We start from the raw sequence: 22,076 nt of genomic DNA on the forward strand, positions 1-22,076 counted from the left end.
TGCTGCAAATTTGACTCTGGTACAGGTGGATTGTTGCAAATTTTACCATAGGATACTAGTGCATATTGTTAGTAAATTTGGTTTAAGGGTACTTGAGCATATTCTGTTGCAGCAAATTTGGTTTGAGGATACTGATGCATATTCTGTTGCAAATTAGTTTACCAAGATTTGCAGGAACTTAGATTTTATGTAGGACCTCTTTCAGTGGTTGGAACCTTAACGCAATGCTGCTGTACATAATTATGGTATATGGTTGAAAGGGATTGGGTAGGCTAGTGTGCAGCTCTGCACTAGACGTAATATTCTAGTGATAACTCAAAAAAGAATCCATTCAACTAATAAAATCACAAGTTTTGGGTTTTAGTCAGGCACTAGTCATGAGGCAATTATGCACCCCAAGTGCAATGGGGGAGGGGCAGTTTAACTCAAGCAGTTGAACTATAAAGAAAGCAAGATTTTGCAGAAGACACAGTAGCAGGAACACTTATACTAAACTGTGCAGCTACCGGGCAAAGAGAGTATTGTAAAGACCTTGTCTACAGCGCACGAGAAGAGCATAGAAAACATGCCCCCACCCTTCCCTGTCTAGGGTGGTTTAAAGGTTACTCAGAGGTAAGGAACTGGCAATGTCATTACTGACCCAATAATTTTCAAACGGGATGCCAGGGCCAAGGGAATGGTCGGTGTATATTAGGACAGAGTACCCTGCTTCTCTTTAGTCCTATGAATGTGGATGTCATGAGATTCTGGTGATGAGATTTTCTAGACACAACTGCTTGTGTTCGATCTACTGGAATCTAGAGATAGATAATTTCATCTTGGTAAGATAAATGATAGAAAGAACCCTTTTGTCTTTGCGGGTAATTTCAATGCCCACCATAGGGAGTAGTTAAATAATTTCTCCTACTGATCACCATGGTTAAAAAGCTTTAGACTTTGCCTCTGAATCAGGCTGTAAGCAAATAAGTGAAACTACTCGCAGGTCTGGTAACTGCTTGGACCCAGTATACACACTTCCCTGGTGTTATAAGTAGTAAGGTTGATTCTCCAGTTAAGACTTCTGATCATGCCTTAGTTTCATTAGAGAAGACTAGGCAGCCTGTCCCTGATGTATCATACTCTGTGGAATCTCAAGCAGACTGGAATGGGATTGAGTGATCTATTGGACTTGAATTGGTCACAATTGTATATTTTTTAACTTGTCGTCCCTTTGAATGAAAATCTAGTCAACATTTAATAGGTGTATCCCTTCTCGTGTGCTAAGGTACCGAGTGAAGGACAAATCACAGTTCAATGATAATTGTAGACATGAGGCCTATCATCCTTGAAAGGGTAACAGATCAGATTTGACCTGAAATAAATATACTTGGCTTGGAGCTTTTGCTCAGTTTGCTTCAACTGGAAAGGAATAAGATTTAACCATAAAAGAACCCCTTTCTGGTACAAACAAGGAACATAAATAGTGAACTCTTTAACACTGCACTCAGTGTTGATGCAACAGTTCCTCCTTTACTTGAACCAGATGGCTCTCGCTCAGTGCAAAGGATTAGATGTCAGGATGCCAGAAAACTTTCAATCAATCAATCAATCAATCAGTCCAAAGGAAAAGGCAACCCTTTTGGCTGATGTTTGACAGCAAACCAAATGAGAAACTTTATCTTCCTTATTCCTGTTTTCCTGAGGCTAAACTAACTAGTTAAACTTTTTGATCTTGAAATTAAAGCTCTTGATGGACCTTGATAATTATGAAAGTGTAGACCCAAATGGTATTTTTCCTTTGGCTTTCACAGGCCACATTTCTTGGCTCAAAGTTGTATTTTTGCGCTAGTTAGCAAGAGGAGCAGCAATTAGCACTTATTGGAGAATTGGTAATTTTACTTGACTGTTTTTGTGGTAGCTCAAGTCGTACTGATTATCGCCCAATTTCTATACCTTCTATATTAATGGTATCTAAAGTTTTTAAGTCTTAACACTAAGTGTCTTTATAGATTTGCTGTAAGCAATCATCTGTTCCCTTGTTTGCAATTTGGTTTTCATAAAGGCCTTAGAGCATATGATGCCCTTCTTACAATCTTTATCGGCGTCAATGACCTTTGATGTCAGGATGCCAGAGAACTTCAAATCAATCTATCTTACAATCTCCAATGCTGTACAGACATCCCTTGATTGTGGTCAAGAAGTTTGTTTGATTGGCCTTGATTTGTGCTGCCTTTTGACAGTCCATCATGAGGCTTTTTTTTTTTTTCAAACTCTAAACAGTTAGGAATGGGTGGGCTGTTTCATAGCATTATTATTGAATTTTTTAATAGAACAGTTGTTTGTCACCATTGTGAGTATTAGGAATGTGATATCTGGTGTTCCTCAGGGTAGTGTTCTTGGTCCATAACTTTAAATGCTATTTAAAAAACTTGTTTCATATGCAGACGATGCTACACTGCATCAATTCCATATGAATATAGATCTGGGATTGCTGAATCAATCGATCTAGCTATAATTAGCACATGCTGCAAATTATGGGGCGTGAAGTTAAATCCTAACAAAATTGTGTGATTGTAAGGTGGAGAACAGTAGCTCCTCAACATCCAGATCTCAAACATCCAGATCTTAGCATTGTTAATGTTTAACTCTTATGACACTTGAAAAAATTTAGGTTTGATTCTCAACAGCAAATTTACATTTCAGGAAGAATTTTGTCTTCCTCAATTACACAAAAATGACTTCTTGAAAAATCTTAGATTTTTGGTTATCAATCTATTCTGAAGTGTTTTAATACTTTCATTCTACCTTGTTTTAAGTATCCTCTTGGCTGGTCTTCAGCTGCTGATTCTCATCTTGATTTGTTTGAAAGGAACTTACTGTCTCCTAAATTTCTATTCCTGATCTAAATATAAATCTCGGGGACAGTCATTCAATTAGTTCCTTATGCATGTTGCATGAGATTTTTCATAATTCCAATCTTCCCAGACATATTCCATCCTGTTCTTAATATTAGGCATGCTATTAATTCTAAGTCAGGACTTCATGAGGCTCAATACTACAGTTTTCTTGGTTTAATTCCAGCTGTGACTAACTTGTGGAATGATCTTCCTAATTGGGTAGTTAAATTGGTAGAACTTCAAAAGTTCATAGTTGCAGCAAATGTTTTTGTTGAACAGGCTGACATGTCTTTTTTATAACATATTTAAAAAGGTGGTAGGATGTGTAATAGCTCCTTACATATCCTACCCCTTAGAGGATTAGACAGGGTAAAGTCTGTTTGGGGTGCAGATATCTATGGTTATCTTAGGATACGTCCCTGATTATACACGATATCTTTGGATAGTAGTTTCCGGGGGTGGGACCCTGTGATACCTGACGGTAATTCTCTTATAATATCAATCGCTGAAATATTATACTGTAGAAAGTTGCCAGAAGGAACTTCCATCAGGAGAAGGCTCGAGCCAAAAATAGATTTTTCCGTCAAAATCCCTTTTAATGTTTGTTTTAAAAATATATTTTGTTCATTATTTCTCATTTTTATTAACTTTGCTCACTGGGTTATTTTTCCCAGCTGGAGCCCTTGGACTTATAACACCTTGCTTTAAACTAGGGTTGTAGCTTTACTAGTTATATGATATAGATATAATCAGCCCCAAGCCCTCTTTCCATCAAACCAAGACCAGGGAGGGCCAGATAATGGCTCTCCAATTCCCAGGTCACAAGGATGAAGAGGTTAAACACTACCAAAAACCATTGAACTTTTTGAGGGTCTAGCTCCCATCCAAAAAACACTTTCCCCAGTCACAAGGACGATGAGGTTGAACAGTATGTAAAACAAAAAAGCTTGAGCTGGTTTAGCACCGGTCCAACAAAGTGATGGATGTTTCCATGAGTATAGCACAACCCCTAATGGTGCTTTATTAACTTGAAACTAAGGAACCATAGTAATGGTTTTAAACCATTTGCATATTAAAGCAGATGGGTTTTAAGTTTTCACATGTTTACAGTGATAAAAGTTTGGCAGTTCTGAATTATTTTATGCAAGGCATATGAATGGTTTCTGATTTTAAATGTACATAAGCTTTGATAATAGTTTGATTTTTCAATATTTCAATGGTATGTAATGTTGTTGAAACATTGGTAAGAGTATTTTTTTTTTATTAAATATACACTACTGTACAATGACTTTAAAATGAGTTTTGTAAGAAATTATGGCATTAATTTTTAAAAATTAACTTTCTACAATATACTTGTTTTGAAATTAACTTCCTTTAGGAAAATTTAACATTTTGAGATTTCATATTAACTAGTTATAATTAATAGTTGATTAATATAATACTGGCACTCTAGTTATAATTATATAATACTTACTTGAAATTCTTCAATCTGATATATATTAATTTCAGATGGTAATTGTTTAATAGTTTATAAATCTATAAACTTTGGAATGTTTAAATATCTTCTAAAGTTTTAGATGGAAATAGTTTGATAGTTTTCAATAATCTAATCCTTGGGAAGGGTAAAGATCTATTAGACTTATTATATTGAATAATTCAAACAATTTTTAAGGTTAAAATCACGTTCACTTTTACAGATTGAATGAAATTTTGAGGATGGGAGAAAAAATTGGCAGAACTGTTAAATTAAATGTAGTTTCCAAGACGGGAGGAGAAACTAAGCAACTCCTCTGGCGAGAAGAAGGCTACAAGCTCTCTGGTGGGTAGAGGCACCATGCTACAAGCTCTCTGGTGGGTGGAGGCACCAGGCTACAAGCGCTCTGGTGGGTGGAGGCACCAGGCTGCAAGCGCTCTGGTGGGTGGAGGCACCAGGCTGCAAGCGCTCTGGTGGGTGGAGGCACCAGGCTGCAAGCGCTCTGGTGGGTGGAGGCACCAGGCTGCAAGCGCTCTGGTGGGTGGAGGCACCAGGCTGCAAGCGCTCTGGTGGGTGGAGGCACCAGGCTGCAAGCGCTCTGGTGGGTGGAGGCACCAGGCTGCAAGCGCTCTGGTGGGTGGAGGCACCAGGCTGCAAGCGCTCTGGTGCAACCAGGCTACAAGGTTTTGGGAAAGAGACCCTCTAATACACAACTCTGAAGATTGTTGTCAAATGAGAGAATTTAATTGGGATGACAATGAAAGATTGAACAAGTAATAAGCAGTAAAGACAAAAAAATAGAAGAGAAAAAGCTTTATGACTAGTGAAAAAATGTATCCAAGAACGAGAAAGGAAGGAAACAATTCAAGGAAGAAGAGAATAGATACTTCAAGAAAGATGAGTTTATTATATATACCTTATTACATTAAAACAAGCGGAAAAATAAAAATTTGACAGCTTGCCCTTTTGGTTTTTATTTTGAAAAATCTAGTTATAAATATAAATACTTTATATATACTTCTTTGGTTATTTCCTTTATATATACTTCTTTGGTTATTTCCTTTATTCACTGAATTCTTTCCTTTATTCACTATATTCTTCAATTGTTCTTCTCTTGCAATTAGTACTTGATTTTCTTTTTTCTCCTGCTAATGTATGGTTCTCTTGCAATTAGTACTTGATTTTCTTTTTTCTCCTGCTAATGTATGGTTATACTACATAAGGCCAGATTGCTGAGACATTTTCTGCTTTTCCTCCAAGTCACTTCCTTTCCTTCTCATTTGTTATCCTAATGATACTTCTCTGTTATGCTGATAATTTACGTTCCATATTACCTCAAGTGTTATAATTTCTTTAGCAGCATTTTACTAATTACTGCATCATATTTCCAAGTACTCTTCATTAGTCTGCAGTATACTCCCAATCTTACTCCTCCATTTTCCTGCCGAGAGAATTTACAAAAAAAAAATAAGTGATGTGGTTGTTTAATCTTTAATTTAAAAATAATTCTTGACTTAGTTTAAGGAAAGTTAATCAAAAGCAAAATATTAAGTTGACATAAAACCTTACCATAAAATTACAAAATTTTGACTAAGGCATTGAGTAGTATTATCATAATTATTTTTTAGACTACTATTTAGATAAAAAACAATTACTTAGAAAACTTAAAATACCTACATTAGATAATGGGAATAACAGCTTTAGATAATGGGAATAACAGCTTCAATAAAAGTATATTATCTTTAACAGCAATAATGGGAATAACAGCTTCAATAAAAGTATATTATCTTTAACAGCATTGAATACTGTAAGTTTCAGACCATCCTTAACCTGTACCCTGATTGGTATTTGACTGAAAGGCTTCTCTTACAATTTAAGTTTAAAAACCAATTCTAAATAAGTCGCATATGGCCTTGATATTCATTTGATCTTGCTTTAAGCCCATCTTATTCTCTTCAAACCATCGAATAGTGTTCCCATAAGATTGAAGTTTCATTATCAGCTGTTTTAGTCACCTTCTTGCAAAATAAAATCTTGGATCATTATCAGCTGTTTTAGTCACCTTCTTGCAAAATAAAATCTTGGATCAAATCCCAGGATACAGTACACAACCAATTATCTTCAGAATTAACTTTATACAGCATACATTGTAAAAGTAAATACATTGTAAAAGTAAATACATTGTAAGAGCAAAACAAATTTCAAAATTTTTCCAGTTTAATTTGCCCATACAAGCATCAACATACTAAATATTTAGGCCTCAATTGGGACATAACGTCCAGCAACCCTTTCAGTGCACATGTTAAACACGCGTAACCCCACAGGGAAAGGCTATGCAGCTGCAGTGCAAGTTATGCAATTGTAGATAGAACTAAATTAAAGTTATAATTTTGGAATAAAACATATTGCAGTCAAAAACACTCTTCAAAGACTTCAAAGACTTAAGTAATGCCTATAGTGAACTGTTTTAAATGGAGATCAATTGAGCCCCCTATAACCAGGTGCTGGAACTCTGGGGTCATAGTACTGTACATCTTGGGGTAAACATTGTTGGAGAGGTTGAACATTAAGATTTGAAAGAGCAAGCAAAAAAAAAAAAAAAAAAAAAAAAAAAAAAAAAAAAAAAAAAAGCAGGATACAAAGCAAGTGCAACTAAAAATCAAAAAGAATACTGCAATCTTTGTATAATACCTACAGTACACTGTAAAAGGACACTGATGCTATTACCCTACTACAGGGATAATCCTATAAAAAAATAATTACAAAATGCAGAAACCTTATAAACCTGGTTCTACCTTTTCTAAAACTACCATTTTGAATTATTAAAAATTTTCCTGCACTCTTAGTTATATTTCTTTTCTGGTTAGAAAAGGGAGCTATATCCAAGAAACTAAATTATGATCATGCTAACTACATATCTAAATTTACCTAGAGCTTAAATCAGAGAAGTCTACTAATTACCCAGTATTTTACTCGTGAGTTTTTATTTTCTCAAATAGGTTCCATCCCGTACTGGTTCTCAGCATTTTAAATCTATGGCTGAATCCACACCACAAGGGAGTGCCCAATGGGTTACAGTTAACAGCACAATAAGGAATGGCATTTATCACCAATGAGGTCATTTGTGTGAAAACTGTGGCAAACAACCTGCTCATAGTTTAGACAGGTTATAAACATCACTGGAAGGCAAAAGATTCTAGAAGTAACGACTATTACATGACGTTGTAACTTAGGGGTTTTGGTTTTGTCCTTCACAAATGTTATTTATGGTTACCTCACTTTAGCAAAGTCTATCTTTTCTGCAAAGGTGTATCGTATTCTCTATCTTTTCTGCAAAGGTGTATCGTATTCTCTATCTTTTCTGCAAAGGTGTATCATATTCTAACAGCTATTGAAAATACAATGGTGTTTTGGTACATTTGCATAATTGGTCCAAAGTGATTTTTAGGATTCTTCCAGGTAATGCAATATAGATACAGTGCTTTATACGGGTTTCCCTTGCATTATTCATTGCTTTGCAATTACACTTGCATCGTATCATTTTGATATTGCTACTCACCCTGACTGATTTCATACTGCCCTGAACTGGAAGCTGCTAAATAAATCGAATTCAAAGATTGACAAAATTGAGTAGGCTACCTACATGTAGACAAGTGTTAAACTTAACCTGTCAATCTTTGCCCAGTGCAGTAGTAAATGGATCATAGTACTAAGCTAGAGCTGCTTGCCAGATATGTAACTGCTCACTTTCTGTGCAGACTTAGCTGATCATTCTTGCCACCCAAGATTATTTCAAATTTTACATTCTCGGAACATTACTGTACCTAGATTCATGGTCACGTGAGGACACAGTATACCTTATATCTGCAAAAAAGCTTTGTATACATAGCTATACTGTACCATTAAATGTCTTTAACTAGAAAGATTTTCATAATAGATTTCCATGATTGAGATTTCATAAATCATGCTAGTGATGCATTCAACTTTTTGCATAACATAAAAATTTGCAATATGGGGATCTTTTGGCCAACTTATGACACCTCTACCTAAGAGAACATTTTTTTCTAAGTATTTTATAGATACATCTCTAATTCTTCCATCCATACGCAGTATTACATGTGCAAACCAGTGAATTCTCTTCAAATGGAGGGTGGTTATTTGTTATTTTTAGAACAATTTTGGAGAAAAATAGTGGCACCCTAAAGTTTAGTAAACAAGGTTAGTCAATGTTCTTTGAATGCTAATCCTCATCTAAAACCTGCTTTTAATTAGAAAAATAATGGTATCCTACCCAATTTCATTGGTAGATCAATACTACAAATACAATTTCAAATATATCTAGGTTACTTTATTTTAATAGCAATTTCATAACTGCCACCACAACTTTTAACCTACTAAGCAGTATTTCCATACATCAAAAGGTCAAAGAAAAATAAGCCATAATTACAAGTTCTATAATTTTAATAAACTATCCCAAAAGCCAGTTTTAGAATACAAAATTCTTACTTCATATAACAGCGAAGTCTAGGTGCCATCTTCAGTTACCATTTGATTAGTTCACTCCCATTACCTGAATAACCATTCAGTAGATTAAAACTTTACATTCGTGCTATGTTGATCCCATGGGCCTCACTATAGCAGCAGCAGCAGTGAGCTATTCAAAACTTTGAAATTCCTCTTGACTGCAGGTTTGGTATCTGAAAGAAAGTGTCAGTTAATTTTTTTCATCTTGGCCCATTCAGATCTAATTTGAACATATCTATACAATCTGTTCTGTATCAAAGTAAATAACTCAGCTGGAAAATAAGTCGATGAATCTAAAAAAGAAAGAAAAACCTATAGTATAAACTACACTAAACCAAGTCTATCTAGGACAATACTAATGTTAGTCTAAACTAGCTTATTGTAGACAAAGATTACACATAAATAAAAGCCAAACATTTTTCTATTCACCATTTGAAAAATTAACAAGGTTTTTCCCAGATTCCAACTTTAGTCCACAACACTTTTTACATAATACAACTACTTAAGTTCAGTCTTATAAACTAAATTTATAGTACTCAACACTAAATTTAAAGTATTTCCTAGCTGTACAAACCATTGTTCTTTAAAATGGGGAACATGTCTTCACTGGAGCCGGAATGGACACTCCAAAATCAAACCATTGTTCTCTAGTCTTAGGTAGTGTCATAGCAACAAGCTCCTTCACCATGCAGGAGTGCAGAGACCACTGACCCTGTCAACAGTGTGCTTATAGTTCACTTAATTCAATTTTAATCAGGCTACAGATCATCTGGCATGGTTACTGCAAGCTAAAGATACGTAATGTGGTAATGACCTGAATGACAATTCTATGGAGTGGACTTCCACTCATATGTAAATCTGCTTCATTAAGCTTACAGAAGGGACCGAGTCAGGGGCATATGCATGGGCAGTAGCAACAGATCCACCGAGGAGACCAAAGCAGCAAAAGATAAGTCTTCTTGGGCATTGCCAATAGACACCAGCAAAGGTTTACTTCACTTATACCCCCTCAGGGAATATCCCTGCCACCACACAGCCTCTATACAAAATCTCTGTATGAAGATTATTGCAAATAATCATTACCCTTACCAGAATCCCAGAGGGAGTATCTATAGCTGGTTTACTCAAACAGGTTGCAATGTCTACCCTTTCTACCAAGTACAAATCTGCTACACTAACTTTCCACTTAACCAGGATTCATTTCATACAAGGAAAAATAAAATAGCTGATTTCAGGAGCTGACACTGCATAAATATTAGTCAGTGGCCAAAACAATTAATAAGACTTTCAGACTGATGGAGGGAGTGGAGCTTCTCGTCCACCACACCACCAGTGGTTAACCACTCAATTCTAACTACTGTCTCCAGCTCTAGCTAAAACAATCTGCCTATTTAATTATGATGGTTTGCAGTTCATGTAGGAACAATCTGAAATAAATTTAAAAAGGCACTTACGTACAATTGGCAACTGTCACAACTTATAATTCTACACCTTTCTTCCCTGAACCCTCCATGCTGTAAATCCCCCTGAAGAAGCATCATCTGCACTTAAAGCATGATGTTGAAATGACAGCCCTTCACAAAACCACACCTGTAGAAATAAAGAAAAACTTCCTCAAATCACAAATGGCCTTGTGCTTTCAAATTTTGGATACTGTACATACATTTTTTAAATCTACATATAGAGCATTCCAAGTAGAAATTTAAGAAAATTTCTAAACTTAAAGAGCAATGAACCAATTCAAATTGTAACCAATGATACCATATTAAGGTATATTTGCTTTAATAAAAATCTAATTTCCAGAAAAAAGTGGTTAAAGCAAACAGAATTTACCGTTGCATCATTAGGAATTGTGCATCTGAGCTAAACTATTTGGAGTTAATTTTCAGGACAATGTAAAATACAATGATAAAGATCTTTTCAAAATATTTACAAATGGCTTAGTCTACATGTAAAATATTAAAATGCAACAATTCTATTTTCCTACCTATACAAATCCTAGTTCTTTGATAGGGAGATTGTTTCAGCGTAAGCTGGAGTAATATTTATGGTTAAAAATTTCATTAAGCTATTGGTGGAGGATGCAGGCGAGAAGTTACCCTTCTCCAGTCTGAAAGCTTCAACTTTGGATTTTTCTGCCCACAGGAGTGGTTGAGGGGGGAAAGTTTAAAAATATTAAAGAATTGCTTTGCTCCTATGAGACATACTAACCAAAATCCTTTAACGAGTGCTTGGTGGGTTGGAAGTAACCTTACAACCAAATTATATAGCTCACTTTCTCCGTGGAGGTATCCAAATCTTTGGTCCCTTATGGTAACAAAGCAACTTCAGAAACCCCAGGTCATTCATTGGGATGAGTAGACTAATAGGGGATGGCCTGTACATGGAGACATGTACTTTCGTCTAATGAAGAAACCATTCAAGAGGGGTAAAAGTTTGGAATGAAATATTTTATCAATGGGTGGATATATATTCCACTATCCTCCCCCTCCTTTGGGGAGGAAGTTAGAAATTTTAAGAGAAATGAAGTAGCTGCTAAGTAACTTACCCATCATAGTATTTGGATTTTTTAAAATTTTAAACTAACCTTTGCAGTAAAGTTTAGGATAGGCAATTTTTCCCCACAGCAAAGGCTTTGCAACAATAAAGTCTTTTGCATTGGAAAAGTGAACACACTAATTCCAAGGTAATTTAATTATTTATTATTATCCACATTGTAACTATTTCAAGACTGAAACCAACTTGAAACTTAATTTCAGGATAGCATTTTAGAAAATGGAAAATCCCACCTATCGCAAGCTTTAAGACTTACCCTACATTAAGAGAATTCATTAACTAAGACCACCATGTGATTATCCAAAAAATCAAACGTCAGGAATGTTTTCAGCCGACCTGGATGGCCGTTAAATCTCTCAAAAAAGTGACAGGTAGGTTCTTTTTTTGCTGGAAATGTTAATCTACCTGGTCTCGTACAGGAGCTAAGAAGAGGACTCCAGCAATCTATCCATCTATCATTGGGATGAATAAGCCGATACGGCCAAAGAAGATCAGTACAGTATGGTTAACCATCAGAGATGCAGCCTGGAATAACACACCTGACTTACGATGATTAGAGTTGGTATATATTCCATTCTGCCCCTCTAAGGAGGATGGGTGAAAACTCTAGGTTCTAAAGATCTGTGCTCAGTAGTAGAATTTACAAGAATCAAGTCAGATCCAATTAATGCTGAGACTGCTTCATCCCTGAGAGAGGCACCCTCATTCTACACTAACATCTTTCCATTACCATCAACAAGATACGTATCCCACATGGATGCTGGACTGGCTACACTATAAGCCACCACAGACCATGTGCAAAGGTATCAAGGAGCTTGCAAATTCTCCTGTAGATTAAATTCACGGTGGTCTAGTGCAAACGCCACAACCTTCAAAGCTTGGTAGACTGCAAGATTCCTCTTGAAAGCAAGGGTAGGGCCTAGCCACTGACTTCATGAGTTTTAATCCTGCCTGGTAACTATCCACCCATCAATGAAGGCATACATATTATGGATCTACACAGTCTGAAAAGAGTATTCTGACATCTTCCTTAGTTTTGCCTATGCTAAGTAAGGGTCACAGACACTCGAGTCAGAGGTGTCAGGTCATCTTTATATAGCACCATAGAGGCCTCACGGGACAAAAGCATCCTGTTCTCCATGCCACTAGACTTCACGTAGAGGGGGGATGGAGAAGGGCACAATCTGAAGTCATGTCCCAGCAGGTGCAGAGTTTGGCCTTGTGCCCTAGGACTAAACTAAGGAGCTCCACCCACACCTCAGCATGGAAGATTAAGGCCATGAGATTAAGTAACTCTCCTCAACACTTCGCTGAAATTAAGGCAGCAGTGTCTAGCAAGTCAGAACCTTGACCGAGGCCTTCCCAAAGGCTTGGATGAGTAAGAGTGAAAGCCTTGAGAACAAGGGGCATATTCCACTCTGGTACCAGAGATACCAAGGTCATTAAGATTGTTCGAAGCTGCTCACGCACATAGGCAACTCTTATGAGGAGAGGTCTATCCCCGTAAGCCAGGAGATCATGCTCAAGTCTGAGCAGTAGCCTTGACAGCAGACAGCAGTGACAGAAGCTTTTCTTGACAAGAAAGATGAGGAAACCTATGATCTCTTCTAGAGATAATCTGACTAGTTTAGAATCCCTTCTTTGATATTAATAGAGAATGGCCCGTTTTCCTTGGAAGAGTGAGGTCCAAGGGAATTCTCTCGGGATCTCAAGAGAGAATGGGATACCATTCAGCATGGTCATCTGATTGCCACCAGGATCAATCAAACTCCGTGTGATTCCTACATGGTAGATTAGCAGATAGAACAGGGTAGAACTGAGACTGGGGGGCAACCGTCCATGGGATCTCATGGGTATTGGAGACTTCGAACATGGTCCATGGGATTGGACTGGACTAGTAAAGAGCTTAATGTTCAGCCATGTTGCGAACAAGTCAATCCGAGAACACCACAAACCAGCAGCTTTTACATTAAACTGGATGAAGGGATCACTGACCCTACAACTGCCTTCCAACCAAGCATCTCCTAGTCAAGTACTATTACCCAGACTGTATTTGGTTGACAACTCTACAGCACGGAATGCGATCCCAAAATGCATCGACTTCTTCAGCTTGGAGTTTAGCGTAAGCCACTACTGTATAGTAATATCATAGCAACAAGCCACCATATGCATCCTAAACATTCTTTCAATGCTAGAGAGGCTGCTAGCCTCAGGACAATGAAGAGTAGATAATACTTCTAACCACATCCGAGAAGACAAAATCTGTTAGACATACACCCCTCCCCTCTTTCGATGCATCTGAGCATAAGTGCATGTCCAGAGAAAAGATCGAGACTCGCGTGAGGGTTCATAGTTCAACCAACAGATTAAGATCAACTCAAACTTCCCGTTCAGCTGGCATGGGGAGGGACGGGAGATCCCTGGAGTGACTAGTAATTCTTCAAACAGTAGTGAAGAGATCTCTGGTAAAGACGTCCACTTGAACGAGCTTCTCTAGTGAGGAAAGGCAACAGGCAAGATTCTGCCAATGCAGAGCTAACAGTTGTGTAACTGAAGACATGCTACCTCCTTGGGCTTGCCGATGTGATTGTCTAACTGATAGACACTCGCTGCTGTAATGTTTATCAGCATGCCCAAGTAATTCAACCTCTATTGTCACACTCCCAGACAATGGGAAAAGAGAAAAGTAACTATCCTGTAGCATCTACCCTATGGAGCCTGCCAGGATCAGCCACCTGAGATACATCCATATCCATATATCCCTTGCTAGTGGGCCCAAGCTAATACCAAGGTGAACTTCTGAATGAATACCTGAAAAGGAGTACACAGTCCAGAGCAGTCCTAAACTGGTACATTCTAACAGTAACAGAGGAAGAAGGGAGGCGCTTTCTAATGGACTGATGCATGGATACTTAAAAGTGTGTCCTTCAGATCCACTGACACCATGTGGTCTTCCTATCTGATGATACTTGGCAGAGATCCATCCTGAATTTAGTTTCACCCAAAAACTTGTTCCGTGGCAAGGTCTATGACCAGCCTTCAGCCCCCTACTTTACAACCCCGGAGATTCATCTGATGACTTCCAGTGTGCTCCTCTCTAACAACCCTCCTACCTCAGTTCGCAAAGCCATGACTTGAAGCAACGTTGGAAGAATGGATAGGTACTACTGTATATTGGAAAATGAGAAATGGGGGAGCCAAATAGCTGAAGGTGGTAGCAAGTCACAGTCCTGAAGAACTCCCAATACCCAAGGCTCTGCTCTATGCCTCTGCTGATTTTCCAAAGAATATGATTGTTTGGGCCCAAGGACATTATCGACAACATAATTTGGGACTGAATACGGCCCAGATATGATCACTGGCACAGACTGGAGGAGTACAGTACTGCACTTAACTCTCCCCTCTGCTGGATGGGACAGAGGGAAGAGATGGACAGTCGGACGGGATGGAGGTACTGTCCATCAAGCACTGGAAGATTATCCCTCCACCACCAACTGTCTTCCACTTCATACAAATTCATAATGATAGCCTCAAATAGTGCCATCCTCTCAGCGCACTACCAAAGTATTGCGGGTTGAGGGAGGGGCAGTTAGATGTAGAATACTGAAGCTCCAATCACGGGGCAAAAAGTGCATGGTGCCGTAAACCCTGGCCCACCTGTCTACTGTAATAACTGGAAACTCAACCAAGACACCAGAGGGCAGCCCTAGAGGTTAAGTGACAGGGTCATAGCCTTAGTCCTGTGCACTGGTTCTAGGGGGTCATAACACTGAGCAGTACCTCAGTCCCACCCAGCTACCTGGGAGACTAGAGCCACAATCCTGATGAGCAGTGGCCAGAGTGCTTTGATCAACCCCATACATTGGCCATGGGGATGGTGGGTTGCTGAAACACTGAGCCAACATCAGTCCCAAGAACCCAAGCCACACCTTGGGAGGGGGAAGGAAGAAGTTCTGGGCCATGATATGGAGTCTCAACTCTGGCTCAGTGCATCAGCACAGGGGTTGCTGAAAGATGGAAAATCAGTCAACCTGGTCACCAGGTAGCTGGGGACCCAGGCCCTGGACCAGGGGGTGCCAAAGCAGAGCCATGACACTGCCATGGCCCTGTGTCTGCCCTGGAGGACCGAAATACTGCCCATGGCTTCCTCCCAATGGGGACTTCAACTTCTTCCTCTACTACTTACAAGAATTGTGTACAAAGTAAAGTCAAACAGGAATAACACAGGGGCACACTCACAGGGGAGAAAAAGCTCCAGACTCCCAGGTATAAGTGGCAGGGTAATTCCATAGGGATAATAGACAAAAGGGCAAAGAGGTGACAGTCAGGGGAGATGCACGGGGAACAACCCCAAACTGCCCCCCCCCCCCTACCACCAGGGCAACAAGTCCTTTCATCCCTGGGCCCACCCTACAGTCAGGGAGGGGGAACAACTGCAGACACCACAGGAGTCACAGACACTGAAGACCTGCTGACCACGCCTTTCACCACTTGCCTCACAAAGAAAACACTGGCACTGGGGAGCCTGGCTAAAAAACCTACGAAGGCCCAAACCTTTCTTAGATCACACTCATTAGCAGTATACAGAAACAGAAGAGCATCCATCCTCTGATTGGGTAAGATGAAAATTGGGGGAACTACGACCAGAACTTGAAAGACAAACAACGTAGCTCTAAAGACTCCTTGCTCCCGACGCATACTCCCTGGCAATCGAGCAAGGGATTTAAGCACAAGTGTGGCAGTAGCAGACACACCCAATGAGCAGAAGCAGCAAAGCTCTCCTCCTCAAAACATATGCCTGACACTGCCTAGGCAGCCGCAACCTACACTCGGCATGCTGGGATGATTGTTAACAATCATGCCCCTAGCAAGAAGCACAGAGTGATCTATACATCCGGTTCAACAACCAAATGGAAAAGTCCATCCTCGCACGTACGGGTGCCTTGACTTTCATAATTAATTGCCAGCATTTCATCACCAATCTACATACGCCTATTAACACAAAGAGCCTCTATTAGATTTTGCCTGTATCTTGAAGTTTTAATCCAATAATTCTCCATTCATCATTTCTGACATGATTTATGGTTCTGAGCCATATAGGCCTGGGTCTCAAATCATTCCAGTGCCTTGGAGCCTAACTAAACATTTAATGAACTACAGTAATCTCTTGAGGAGTGCGAAGACCATGCCCAAACCCATCTCCATCTACCCCTCAGCATTATCTCATCCACATATGGTAATGTACTCTGGTAATCAGTTTCATTTCTAATCCTGTCCTGCCAAATAACACCCAATAATCCTGTCCTGCCAAATAACACCCAATATTCTTTTAAGGGCTTTGCCCTCAAATCTTCTAAATCTGTTGGAGATTGTTTGTCATACTATGACATGTCCATACAATAACACCGATCTCACTAAACATACAATATACCTGCAGTTGATTTTTACATGTAATTTCAGGCAATTTGATTTCCAAATTTTACTTAACATAGCTATTGTCTGATTTTCTATTTTCTATTTTTCATAAAAATTAAATTCTAAATACCCTGTACAGTATTAGAAATGGTTCCTAAGTATTTTAAATGTATCTACCAAAATCCTTTCTCCTAACCATCATCTCTTCTGTTTACCTTGAGCCCAACCTTGTGATATTTCATGCATTCTGGTAAGCAAGCATTGCAAATCCTGGCGTTCAGCTAATACTGAATTATGCATGTACTGAACGAAAAATTTAAAATTCCTTTAAGAGGGGCACTTCACAAAATCATGTTTGTGCTTTTAGCCCAAACAAACTAGAATCAACTACTTAAAGGGTGGTTTGTATTACGCGTAACAAATACAATGGCAGCTTTTTAATTAAGCATTAAAAAAATTTTGATTTAGCATTCAATAACATTCAATATATATACAGTATAAGTAAAAAAATAGATCAATATTAAAAAAGTTACTTTACATTACTTACAAAATAATGGAGCTTTTTCTCGCAAAGTACAAAGATTTCAAGTTAGAACTGGTCACTCATTACTCCCAAAATGAAGAGGGCAAAATTTACCAAACATCCAATAGCCACAGTTAAGACTATCAGTAAATTGGTTCAGAGTACACACTAGGCCCTCAAAAGAGTAACTACTCTGCTGCTTCAATGTATGCAAGCTATTTGGAAATAAACTATCTGGTTTAGATTCAAATTTTAGCAATAAATTAAACTACCATATAGCAGGTCTACCGTGGGAAAAAATTACCTTAATTACTTGGACTATTTATAAATTTGGGCCATAAAGCCCAATGAAAGCTGGGATGTTCGAGTTAATTTTCATACCCAGCAATTGCAACAAGACAAGAGGCTGGAATGCGATGAGAGAAAGATAACACTAGTCTAAAAAGATAGCAAGAAGATATCAAAAGAATGCTCCAAAGACAAACCCCCAGCTAAGGAGACTGCTACCGGTACTTTGCTACAAGGTCAAAAATTAAGGCCCTATTTCACTAATCCAGCAAAACTTCAAAATCTGGATTTTAACATTTCTTAGCACAAATATAAGTAACCCAACTAATAACATACCTTAATAGCCTACTAGTACAAATATTTCCATCAATGTTAAACTGAAGCTGAGGATCCCATGAAGGTAAATATGCAACTATCCATGTCTTGTGTGGATGAAACCTTTCCTAAAACTAAGAATGAATTCTTATACCCTCAATGAAAGATGTAATAAGCTCTCAAAATGAACAGTTGACTAATGTAATGAATTTAATTTCAAATGTTCTTCAATTTTGCTTTGCAAATCCTATTAACCACCAAAGTAACAGTAAAATTATAGAACAGTGTAATAAACTTGGTAGAAAATACAGTATGACTATGTATTTTGTGGTGCTTGAATGGTTTTCATAATGATTTTAGTGATGGTGGGTCAACTATCTCAACTGAAAGCTATGGCTTTGTCCTAGGTACCGTCATCTATTGCATTCAAAACACCTTACAATATAAGAGTAGCCTACCACCTACAAGTCTAATTGTCTGTTATAAAAAAAAATTCATCGTAATGAAGGTGCTGTAACCAAAAACCGAGTTCTGTAATGGTAATGAAACGCTAACAAAACACTGGAGATTAATGATTTTTACTCGTCATAGCTCACTTTACTCGCAATTAAACGTTTCATTGATCCTCTTTTCTGGATTGTGGAAAATATTCGCCCGTAATCTAGATTTCGGCATTAATTATCCATGATAAAAGGAAAAAGGAAAAAAAAAAGTGAATACACATTCAAAGGAGTGAGTTTTAGCTTCCCACTCCAACCTCTGTTCAAACAAGGCTTTCCTTCCAATTTCCCATTATCTAAAATCACCTTACTTACCCAACCATTTCATTATCAACATAAAAAAAACTGCAATTGCATTGCATATTCCAATAATTAATATAAATAACGAAGAGGTTTAGAATGTAAAATATTGGGCCCATTATTCTGTTCAAACAAGGAACTTTACTAAAACCTGTAACTTCGTTAATAGAGGTTTCCGCTAGTAGTATATGGGATTAAAAATAATTAATTTGAAAAGATCTATTCAATAATGCAAGTGACAATATCCTAGCAAATATTGTATTCTATAATTAAACCTACGTAACATAAGATTCTTTGCTCAACCAGATCTTTTAGCTTCATTCTCGGTCTGGATTTCCTAGTTTTAACAAGACACCTAATAATTTACATACTAAAATCCCGCAGTCTAATGCTCTGTTCATTTTTATTTTAAACAATAACACCATATTGCTGCTGCTGCTGCTATTAGTGTGGCCTCAACTTTTAAAGATAAGGTGGCTAAGACCATATTACAAAAGGTACATACATTGCTTAAGAGGGAAATTTTTCCTCTCGGGGAGATTTAATTTTAAATTAACCTCAAACAAATAAGACCAGGCCTATGAATAAAAGTTTAACTTAAATCTGAACTGTCGAAAAAACTGTTTTAGCCTACAGTTAGGCCTACTTACCAGCTATAGAAAATTCAACCCATTTAAACTTAGAACCCAAATTTACAAACTCCATCATTAAGCACTGTAGCAAAAACAGACTGGTTCGACGGAGACTAACAGCAATAGACAATCTCAAACTACGGCTGAATAAATTAAAACCAGTTTTCCTTTCAAATGAAGTTTTAGACAATTCACCTGTCCCCTGAAACATTGAGCTTTAAGAACAGTTCGCTTTGCTTAATACGTTGTATTGGAATCTTGCCAAATTCCGTAGTTTAATTTGAAGTTACACAGTTAGTTTCCAATTTAACACGAAAAAAAGGGTACCGCAAATCCTTGCTATTAGTCATAAGGTTTTGTATCCATTTTTTTTCTTTTTTTTATCAAAGTTGCATCTATCCATCATTATGAATATAAATTCAGTGAATTATTTTGAAAAAAAGCCAATAGGGCGCATATATAACATTTAGATCCCATTTCTATGTCACAGCTGGCTGTTTTAGTTAAGAAATTGTTAAGGGTTTGCCCTGGCCTGATTTGGCTCGCCCTTGCTTTATAACAGGGTGGAGGGAGTTTCTTCATTCACATTAAGACTTCAGAACGTGATAGCGATAATCAATAGAACAGTAAACTTATTTCACAAGTTTTAAAAATCTGTCAAGCAAGATTGGAAGTATCGTTAATTCCTGAATTTCAATCTATAGGATTTAGTGAAACTTCCACAATTATGGATATAACCCACTATTTCTTTGTTTAGGAAAAAAAAAAGGATAGTTCCAATTAACCAGTTACGCCAAAGTTATAGATTAAAAATAAGCTAATCTCAGATAACGCAGAACTTCCATATCTAAACAGATTTCGCGAATAGGTTTGTAATTTGTGACAGTTATTATGCACTACACGAAAATTAATGGTTCCTAATTTTGTATAGTACTAAGAAGACCTTATCGATTCTGCAAGCCATCAGCCTTACTTAGTAGCTGTATTTATTTAAAGTAAAAACAGGATCACAATTGGTAATATATGTCTTACAATATGCACCTTTATAACTATCCATAACTAAATTAAAAACCCAAAATACCTACAAAAACAGTAGAGAAATGTTCTTGCAGCACTTAACACAATACCATTTAACAACGAAACTGTGACGTCTCATTTGGATCCTTAAGATCGGTTTTGGGCACAGTTTTCTATCATGTATTTAGCAGCTTTCAACCAATCATGGACGAACATATAATTTTTTTACGAAGAGAACCGAAAACAAGACTCGTGATTGGCTGACAGACAAGGACTCTTCAGGCAGACTGTTGAGCTCACCATTTACGTCACCAGACATTTACCCCGCCATCTGTCGACAAGTTTGAAAAGTATAAGGACCTTAAGTTGAAAAGTATGAGGACCTTAAATTGAAAAGCATAAGGATCTTAAGAATTACTAGAAAAAAAAAAAACTGAGTCCTGAATAAATTTCAATATGCTTATTGCCATCCATGTGTAATTAACATTCGAGAACTGAATTAGTTATTAGAGTAGGTCGTGTTTAGAACAGAGAATGGGACATGATAAATTTTATAACTTCCCATTATTCCAGCTCAGTGTCATTATTTTTATTCTTTATTTTACTTGTAGTTTGTCATTCTGAATTCACCGTTCTTCCTTTGAAAACGATTATTGCTTAGCATGAAATTCATTAATGTGATTTGCAATTTATTCCAGAAACATGACTGACTAAATTTATGAGTGAATTTTGGCATTTTTCAGCAAATTAACTTTTGTTGTAAAAATCAATGAATATGAACTTAAAATTCTAAACTTCAAAAAATATTCAAAATGGTAATGATAATGCTTATGATAGACATTCTGATGACAATAAAATTACATGAAAATCATTTTATATGCGATTATCACTCCTATGAGAAAAGATAAGTGTGATTACAAAAGGGAAAGTCTGTAATTAATAAACATTTAAAGGATATCGAAAAGATATAAGAAAATAGTCTCCTCAAGCTACTTAAATATCATCGTTGTATGTATAAAATTAATTAAAACTTAACAAGAACGTTTGAATGAAATGCATCACTTAAATTTAACTCATCCGTAATCAGCAGCTCATATAACCAACCAGAGGAACCAAAACCCTTTTAGGTAGAGAGCGTTTGAGCAAAATCCCTCCCGTAAATTTAACTCGCTCGCTAACAACAGCCCATACGTCAGAGGAACTCTCTCACCTTATACATTTTTAGTGGGAAATATCTGGCGTCTCATTGGTTGATTCTTTCTCAGCTCTGATTGGTGGTTGTACGTGACGTCATGCAATCGTATTTTTATGAATGAAATTAACAGGGTAGGAGTGAAAACCTATACTTATTGCAGATAAATTATGATGGAAAAAATAAAATTTTCATGGAAACAAACTAAAAATTATTAGTAATTAAGTAATAAATAAATGATGGATCTTTTTGAACTGTATTCTTAAATAAATACATCATATTCGAAGGAATACTTGACTTCATTCTGGCTACGATGTTAGATGTGTGTGTGTTTGTTTGTTAAAGAATAGGTTGTAGTAAGCGAAGGCGACCGCCAATCACAGCTGAGGAAGATATAGCCAATCAGAAGACTGGAATTTACAGCCACGAGAGAGTTCCGGCGCCTTATGAGTTGCTGTTCGAAA

At 37.4% G+C, this 22,076-nt stretch overlaps 2 long non-coding RNA genes across 3 annotated transcripts in view; one reads left to right on the top strand and one right to left on the bottom strand.

Annotated features, from left to right (window-relative positions):
• LOC137656649 (uncharacterized) overlaps positions 1-5,221 on the top strand; it is a 228,383-nt gene extending 223,162 nt beyond the window's left edge. The window contains exon 5 of one of the 2 annotated variants that reach the window (XR_011046996.1): positions 4,574-5,221. This is a non-coding gene — a long non-coding RNA (uncharacterized lncRNA). The remainder of the gene's footprint in view (positions 1-4,573) is intronic. The other variant, XR_011046993.1, reaches the window with a different exon arrangement.
• Positions 5,222-5,408: 187 nt separating this feature from the next.
• On the bottom strand, positions 5,409-20,624 carry LOC137656652 (uncharacterized). Its single transcript, XR_011046999.1, has 4 exons — positions 20,489-20,624; positions 10,329-10,464; positions 8,857-9,047; positions 5,409-5,791 (listed from the first exon to the last, which is right to left on the bottom strand). It is a non-coding gene; the product is annotated as an uncharacterized lncRNA (long non-coding RNA).
• Between the last annotated feature and the right edge of the window lie 1,452 nt (positions 20,625-22,076).

Source organism: Palaemon carinicauda, chromosome 17 (assembly GCF_036898095.1).
Source record: "Palaemon carinicauda isolate YSFRI2023 chromosome 17, ASM3689809v2, whole genome shotgun sequence".
Classification (NCBI taxonomy): Eukaryota; Metazoa; Arthropoda; class Malacostraca; order Decapoda; family Palaemonidae; genus Palaemon; species Palaemon carinicauda.